Below are 8,217 nucleotides of genomic sequence, written 5' to 3' on the forward strand. Positions count from 1 at the left end.
TCGGACGCGCATTATGCAACAGATTTGTTTGTGATCTAGTGGATGAACGAATTCAGTCCAAACTCATCAACACTCCAGATCTTACATTTGAGAAAGCATGCAAGATTGCTACCACAATGGAGATGGCATCACAGAATGATCGCGAGTTTTGTCCACCACAGACTGCAGTGGCCGTTTACATCTGTATAGGCAGTGCCTATTGCCAAACCAAGAGGCATTAAACCAAAACCAAAGTATGGCGGGGAGCCAAGTTCAGCCAGTTGTTATCGTTGCAACGGTAATCACTCATTCCAATTTTGTCAGTGCAACATGGCCAAGTGCTATAACTGCCAGAAGAAAGGCCATATCGCCTCAGCATGTAAGGCCAAGCTTAAAGCAGGAAACCAACATCTAGTGGGAAACAAGCGACAACACCAGAGAGGAGTTCACAACTTGGAGATGAACCCAGATGGAAATGAACTTGGGTTGTACACCATTATGCAACTAACAGCGACAGATAGCACAATGGGCTAAGAGTTCGGCTGGCGACCGGAAGGTAGCCGGTTCAAATCCCGCTTGGAGTGCATACTGTCGTTGTGTCCTTGGGCAAGACACTTCACCCACCTTTGTCTGTAATGGAATGTACGGCGGCAGGCGCGGGCACACCGCGACGCCCTGTGTCTCCCTTTCAAGGGAGATGCTAAAAATGCATTTCGTTGTCTCTGTACTGTACACTGACAATGACAATAAATTGAATCATTTCATTTCATTTCATTTCATAAGCCTACAACCAGCCAAGGCAAATACCTTCGAACTAAACTATTGACTAATGAGCAGTTAATCGACATGTGTATTGAAACGGCAGCAGTTTGTTCGGTCATGAGCAAAGACCTGTATGAAACAAAGTCCCCACAAACACCATTGTTTGAGAGTAAGGTCAAGCTGAGAACCTACTCAGGTGAAGTTTTGGAGACATGCGGACAAATGAACTGTAAAGTTCAGCATAATGGTCAGTCAGTAACACTGCCCATCATAGTGGCCAGCTACAGAAATAAACCAACCCTCCTTGGAAAGGATTGGCTGAGTAGAATAGAGTTAGACTGCAAGAACATTTTCAGCATCGATTTGTCCAAATCACATCTTTAAATCGTCATAAGCAAACATGCAGAAATATTTGGCGACAGTTAAATGGGAATAACAGGGTACTCCGCACACATTCGACTTAAGCAAGATGTGAAACCTGTGTATTGTCGTCCAAGACCTGTACCATATGCACTAAAGCAAAAAGTGGAGGAAGTACTCGACAGGCTAGGGTGGAATAGAGTACTCGTGCAGACACACCAGAGTAACTGAGCAACGTCAATTGTGGCCATACCCAAGGGCCATACAAAACTGTTCGACTTTGCGGTGACTACAAAGTCACAATCAACCAAGCCGTTGAAGACGAACAATATCCGTTACCAACCTTGCAAGATCTATACGCAGAACTTAGCGGAGCAGGAGTTTTCACTAAACTGGATTTGTCTCACGCTTATGCCCAACTCAATGTCAACAAGGAAAGTCAGCGGTACTTTACTATCAACACACATAAGGACTTGTATTTATATACAAAGCTGCCCTATGGTGGGAAATCCTCCCCGAAAATCTTCCATTCTGTCATGGGCAAAATGTTGCAAGGCATTCCTTGTGTGTGCAACCAGGATGACCTACTGATATTCACAGAGGGCATGGTAGAACATCTAAAAATCCTCGAGCAAGTTCTCACATGACTGAACTACCACAATGTCAAACTGCAACAAAGTAAATGTGCATTTGCTCGGTCAGAGGTGGTCTACCTTGGACTCAAAGTAGACACCAACGGACTTCACCCTGTGAAGGCGAAAGTTGAAGTAAAAATGAATGCTCCAAAACTCAACAACGTGACGAGCTACAATCATTCCTTGGTATGATGTCCAGCACATTAACTGCTGATAGTACAGTTCTATGCATGATTCATTCCAGATTTAGAAACTGTGCTGAAGCCACTACATCATCTGCTACAAAAAGATGTGAAATGGACGTGGGGAAAGGAACATCAACGTACATATGACGTCTGCAAGGAAAACGTGACAAGTGACAAACACCTTGTTCACTACGACACGACACGGGAGATGAAACTTGCTAGTGATGCTTCAAGTTATGGTGTAGGTGCAGTGATCTGCCACGTAATGAATGCCAGACAGGAAAAGCCTATTGCTTTTGTATCCAGCACCCTATCACCGAGTGAGCGCAATTATACACAGATAGAAAAGGAAGCACTCAGTGTGTTCGGAATCAAGAAATTCCATCAGTTTCCTCTTGGCAGACATTCACTCTAGTGACTGGTCACAAGCCACTACTAGTGATACTTGGTCCCAAGTCAGCTATACCTTCCACGGAGGCTTCAAGGATGCAGCGCTGGGCAATTCTGCTGCCAAGTAAGACTACAAGGTTAAGTACAGAAGCTCCAAGTGCAATGCAGTTGCAGATGCGTTGTCCCGGTTGCCCCATGAGAACTCTGACGTGGGAAGTGAGAACTCAATCTTCATCTACACACTGCAAGTTGTAGATGAAGACTTTCCAGTGACTACTACAGAAATTGCAGATGAAACAGAGAAAGACACTGTGCTGAAGAGTGTCAATGAACAGACATTGAACGGTTGGACTGAAATCGATAGTGGATTGAACTCAGTTCTGAACTCAGAGCTGAAGCCTTTCCATAATCGACACCATGAATTATAATGTGAGCAGGGATGCATTAAGTGGGATTACAGATTGATTGGACCCGAGTCTTTGAGAAACAAAATTATGAATGAACTTCATGCCGAACATCCTGGCATAGTAAGCATGAAGTCAATTGCCAGACATTTTGTGTATTGGCCTGATATTGGCAGTGACATCGAGTCACTGGTGAGCAAATGTAGCATCTGCCAAAATTGCCAGAATAAAACACCAAAAACACCACTGCAATCGTGGTCATGTCCAAGTAGATATTTTCAGAGAGTTCATGTAGATTTTTGTGAAAAGGGTAATGATCACTTTCTGGTTCTAGTAGATAGTCATTCCAAATGGATTGAGGTTAAGCATACGAGGTCAAGCACTACTACTGAGTGTGCCATAGATGAGTTGAGATCATTTTTTGTATGCCATGGTTTATTGGAAGAACTTGTTTCTGATAACAGGCCTCAGTTTCATTCAGAACGGTTCAAAGAGTTCATGCAGCGGAATGGTGTAAAACACACACTTGTTCCCCCATACCATCCAGCCTCCAATGGGGCAGTGGATAGGTCTGTTAGAGTTGTCAAACATGCTCTCAAGAAACAGGTTTTGCAGGGTACTTCAAATCTCAGCATGAAACATCGTTTGGCTAGTTTCTTGCTGAAGTACAGAACCACACAACACACAGCAACGGGTTACTCACCTGCAGAACTGTTGATGAAGAGAAGGCTAAGAATACACCTAAGCCCAGTTCAACCTAATTTGGCCTTGACAGTTGAGCAAAAACAGTTGTCAAAAACACCATTTTGACTCCCACAAAAAGGAGAGGAACTACAGAGAGGGCCTGCAAATCTACAGAGAGGGCCTGCTATGGTTTCACTAAGTATGAATTCATTCCCAAAAGCTAATGGAAATATCAATGCCCAAATGATGGTATGAAATTTTAAAATCAGTGGTGGTAATAGTTTAGGATGAAGATTAATGTGTCCAGCACAGTATATACAGATGGAAATCAATAGCTGGGGAACTGAGAGGGTGGCACAGTGGTGCAACCCGTGGAGTTGCTGCCTCTTGGTAGCAGAGACCCAGGTTCGTTCCTGACCTCGGATGCTGACTGTCTGAAGTTTGCACGTTCTCCCAGTCATGTGTGCTTCCTCCAGGTGCTCCAGTTTCCTCCCAGATCCCAAGAAGTCCAGGTTTGCATGTCAATTATTAACTATAAATTGCATCTACTGTGTTGGATGGATGAGGAAATGGGATAACATAGAGCCAGCGTGAAAATGAATGATTGATGGTTGGCATGGACTTGTTGTGCTGAAGGGCCAGTTTCCATGCTGTATCTATAGACTAAAACTATCAGGTATTCCCCCATCTTCCATATATCATTAAATCCAAAGTACAATCTTCATAAGTGTTTGCCTGAATGCATATACCAATGATAACTGCCTGATACAGACTATCATTTTTCTGAGGATCCCATTTAATGTGTTCTGCCTGGGTGAAAAAGAATAGTAAGATTAAACGAGAACTTACCAGTTTGAAGTTTGATCTGTATTTTATGAGGAGTTACGATGAGGGATTTCGTGAAGAACCCCGCTTCCACGCATGCGTGTCATTCTTCAAAGCAGCGGTGTGAGGTCACAGGAACCTATAATGATCTAACATAGTAAGATTATCAAAGAGATACCAGTTTTTGATATGATCATAAGAGGGTGGGAGCGGAGGGCACGAAATCCCTCATCGTAACTCCTCATAAAATACAGATCAAACTTCAAACTGGTAAGTTCTCGTTTAATCTTACTATTTTACTTCGGAGTCACGTGAGTGACTTCGTGAAGATTTCAAAGCTCTGTGACCTCATGCCGTGGAACGAGTCCATGCTTCACAACTGCCTTGGGTATTGGGAGAGAGCATCATTAGTAATTTTAAAACACAATTATACAAAGAGTTGTGTGGTATAACGAAAAAATATAACATTTTTTTTTTTTAATTTGAGAATCATAACCCTGTAACCTTTCGGGCAAATTATTTTGTTGAACATAAAATGTTTTCTTAATACAATGATGGCTCCAAAAAATAACTGGTTTATTATAAAACCTGTGGAAAACTCTTTTTGAAATGACCCTCCTGCCATTCTGAGGATTTGGTCTGTGGGTACCTGTACAATATTGCTGCGGATGTTGCTGTAGTCCTGGTGGAATGAGAGTTAAAACATTAGTGTCTATTCCTGCCATTTTTAGGACCTATTTGAGCCACCTTGATATAGTTTGAGTCGTGACCCTATCATGCAGTTTCTTGTAAGAGATAAACAACTCCATACTCTGACCTCGAATGTTCTGAGTATATTCTATGTATTGTTAGATGTGTCTTGTTATACACAGTCGTTTGCCATATGGGTGTACCATAAAATCAAACCCTAGACCGGAGGAACCCGATCAGTTTTCTTTTATTAAATCCTGTATGACAACACCAGTTTCTCGGTGAGATGATCAGGGAGTCCAGGCGCAGTTTGCTTAATGGCTGGACTTGTTGTGCAGTAAATAACACCATGAGCATAACCATCTTCCTGGTCTGTTACTGAGGTGACAACGCTGTATGAGCTACAAGCTCCTCAGCATGTTGAGAAACGACACCCACGTCCCAGATTTCGGAGTACCTGGTTTTCTTACCAGGGGTGCGTTCCCACCGCGCGTGCCGCTCCGTTCCTTGTGATAGGGTGCACTTGTGGCACTATTGATGGCACTGTAGCTCCATCGATTATCATAATGGAGGCTTGTTAAAATTCCAATACAGCCAGAATGTTCTTGGCCTTTTGGTCGAGGTTGTTGTCCAAGCAGAATATGCCCCACTTCTTGATGTGTCCAAGGTACTGCTTCCGTGTTGACAGTCTTAGTGCAGATGAGATGAGATTCATCGTCCTGTCTGACCGCCCAATGCCGTGTAGTGGGTCTTTAAAACTCTACAAATCAATAAATCCATAGTCTTATGGCATGGATGACTGCCTCCAGTCACTGGATAAATCAATAATTTTTGGCTAGGTTCATTAGGGAACATGGTTCTAACACCATCCCCTGTATGACTGAATACCATGATTTAGAAGGTCAGTCGGGTACTCTGAAAATTCCAGACGCCGAGTGTAGTTGAATTTCCCCTAGTACCCCATTGATGGGTCCGAATGGGGGAAACATCACCCTATGGCTATTTACATAACAATGCCAAGCTGGTTTTAGAATTTTAGTACATAATATTGGGCTAATGATTGCCCCTTTTGTAAGCTCTATATTGCCTGCCATATAGAAACCCGCAACTGACACCAAGTCTTATCCATAATAAGAGCATCCATCTTAAAATGAATATCTAGAACAAATGTGTTTAGGGTTAAAATCAATGATAATCCTGCAACCCTACTCTATTTTATTTTTAATAAATATGTTTGATACAATTCTAATGTTCCATGAAAAGTATGCTTAATCCCACCTTATGTGTACAATTGTTGTAGCACCATGTGGGTTTTAGATTGTTTGGTTTATGTAAGGACAAAATGCCCTTCTGGTGTATGTTGTACTGTGGTTATTGGGATGAGTAAAACCTATCAGATAACCCTGAATACTGCTGAGATTATATGAATCTGTAGTGATTATATACCATACATAACTGTAGTGTTGCAACCTCCCCTACCATCGTAGGTCCCTATTTTAACAGAAAGAAACCCCACCCACCTACCTCCATGGTACCGGTGGTTGTGTTATTTCCTTGGTTTTTTGAAAAGAAGGGTCTGGTTTGATATTTCTTGTTCGGGGTTGTGTGGGAGGTTGAGGCTTCCGCATCTTCCAGGGTGGCCGCCCTGGCCATACCCTTAAACGGATCCTGCGGGTTATATTGATTTCTGACACTGCCACTGGTATGAGCCACATTTTTTATGGCCTTGCCTGTGGCTGGTATCATGCTCCAAAATAGGCCCTTGCGCTGGCCTTGATGAGCCCCAGTGTCTTGGCTTAGTCCACACACGGTTCTTTGTTTGCAAATGGTAGCGTTTTTGGGGTCCTAGTGCTGGCCGAATGGACGCCTTCCACGTGTAGTTCAGGTCATATTGCATATTATTAAACAGAGCTAGTGCGTCTTGATGGTCTTTGGTTACCTACGTTTAGTCCAGGGTGCGGGTGTATGCTATGATGCCTTCCGTCAATCCCTTTAAGGTTCTCTGGATCTTGAGGTCCTGGTTCCTGATGTTCGTCCATATGCTGCCAAATGCATTGGTTTACACTGGGCACCTGTAATGCCTCACCGTTGCCAGGTGGCAGATGTCTGGCCAGTGTTTGTAAATTTTTCTTGTTGGCGTTTGTGGCCAGACATATAGTAATACTATTGCCATCCTGGATCCAAGTCTACCCATGTTTGACTTGGCTAAAGTAATCAGCCACCATGTCCAGCAGAGTCCCTGCTGTGTTAGGATCATGGGACGCTGTATTACCAGGCTCTGGCCCATCAGGGTCCTGCCTACTCTTTTTTATAGAGTTAGAGATCTCTAGGGTCCCGCACGGGATTGGGGTAGAAGCATTGTGCAGCCTCTAAGAGGTACTGCTGTGGGTTTATCACGTTGGAGCAAGGCTCCATACACCGCTTCTTCCCGCTCCAGCCCTCTCGGGCGCTGGTTGCCGGCGGTTTAATGCAAAGTCGGACCCTTCTGAGTCCACTACTTTGTTTGATTTGTGTCTAGCCTTACCGCTCGGCCGCATGACAAGGGAGAAAAGCAGGAAACCGGTTCCGTAGGATGGCCGGTGCGAGGCCGACATCGTGCACAGCTGACCCCACTACGATTGATCCAAGTGCCGCTGGCTGCTGCTGGCTGCCCGCTGTTCCACCCGGTCCTCCTTCTCCCAGCTTTGTCCTTCCTTCCGGTGGAGCCATGGATCGGAAAAATGTGGCTATGGGCCGGTGTGGGAGACATCTGGCACAGCTGATTCCATCTAGGGCCCAATTTTTCTTTGACCCGGCTCCAATGCTCTCAGCGCTCCTGGCTGCTCCCTTATCCTCTCAGCTTTTGGGACCGACCCCCGTAACTGACAGGTACTGGTCCCCTCGCGGTCGTTTGCAGCCGGTCCACCTTTCCGCCCCCAATCCAATGCCCTCAGTTCTGGGGCATTCCTGTTTATATGGTCCTTAGATAAGGACGTATTAGATATTAAAACTGATATAATAAACAGATACTATACTTGATCTTAGCCAAAAGGCCAGGAAGCGATCCTGTAACCCGCTGGTAGAAGCAGCTGACCCTGGGTACTCACAGTACTGATCCCTCACGCGGTCGATTGCACGCCAGCCCAGTCCACTGCTATGTCCTTGGCCTCGGCGCTGGGCCGGTAGCGCTGCTTGAAGCAAAAAAAACACCAGACTCTGCTGATAAAACCAAAGAGACGAGACTGGCAATCGGGTCGAGACAATGAATCGATTATTCTCTTGGTGCTCGATAGGCCGAACGCCGTTCGTCAAACACATCGTGTC

At 44.6% G+C, this 8,217-nt stretch overlaps 1 pseudogene; it reads right to left on the reverse strand.

Moving 5' to 3' along the window:
- Positions 1 to 7,852: 7,852 nt before the first annotated feature.
- Positions 7,853 to 7,958, reverse strand: LOC129699175 (U2 spliceosomal RNA; annotated as a pseudogene).
- Positions 7,959 to 8,217: the final 259 nt, after the last annotated feature.

The sequence above is a fragment of the Leucoraja erinacea genome, chromosome 7, assembly GCF_028641065.1.
Source record: "Leucoraja erinacea ecotype New England chromosome 7, Leri_hhj_1, whole genome shotgun sequence".
Taxonomy (NCBI): domain Eukaryota; kingdom Metazoa; phylum Chordata; class Chondrichthyes; order Rajiformes; family Rajidae; genus Leucoraja; species Leucoraja erinaceus.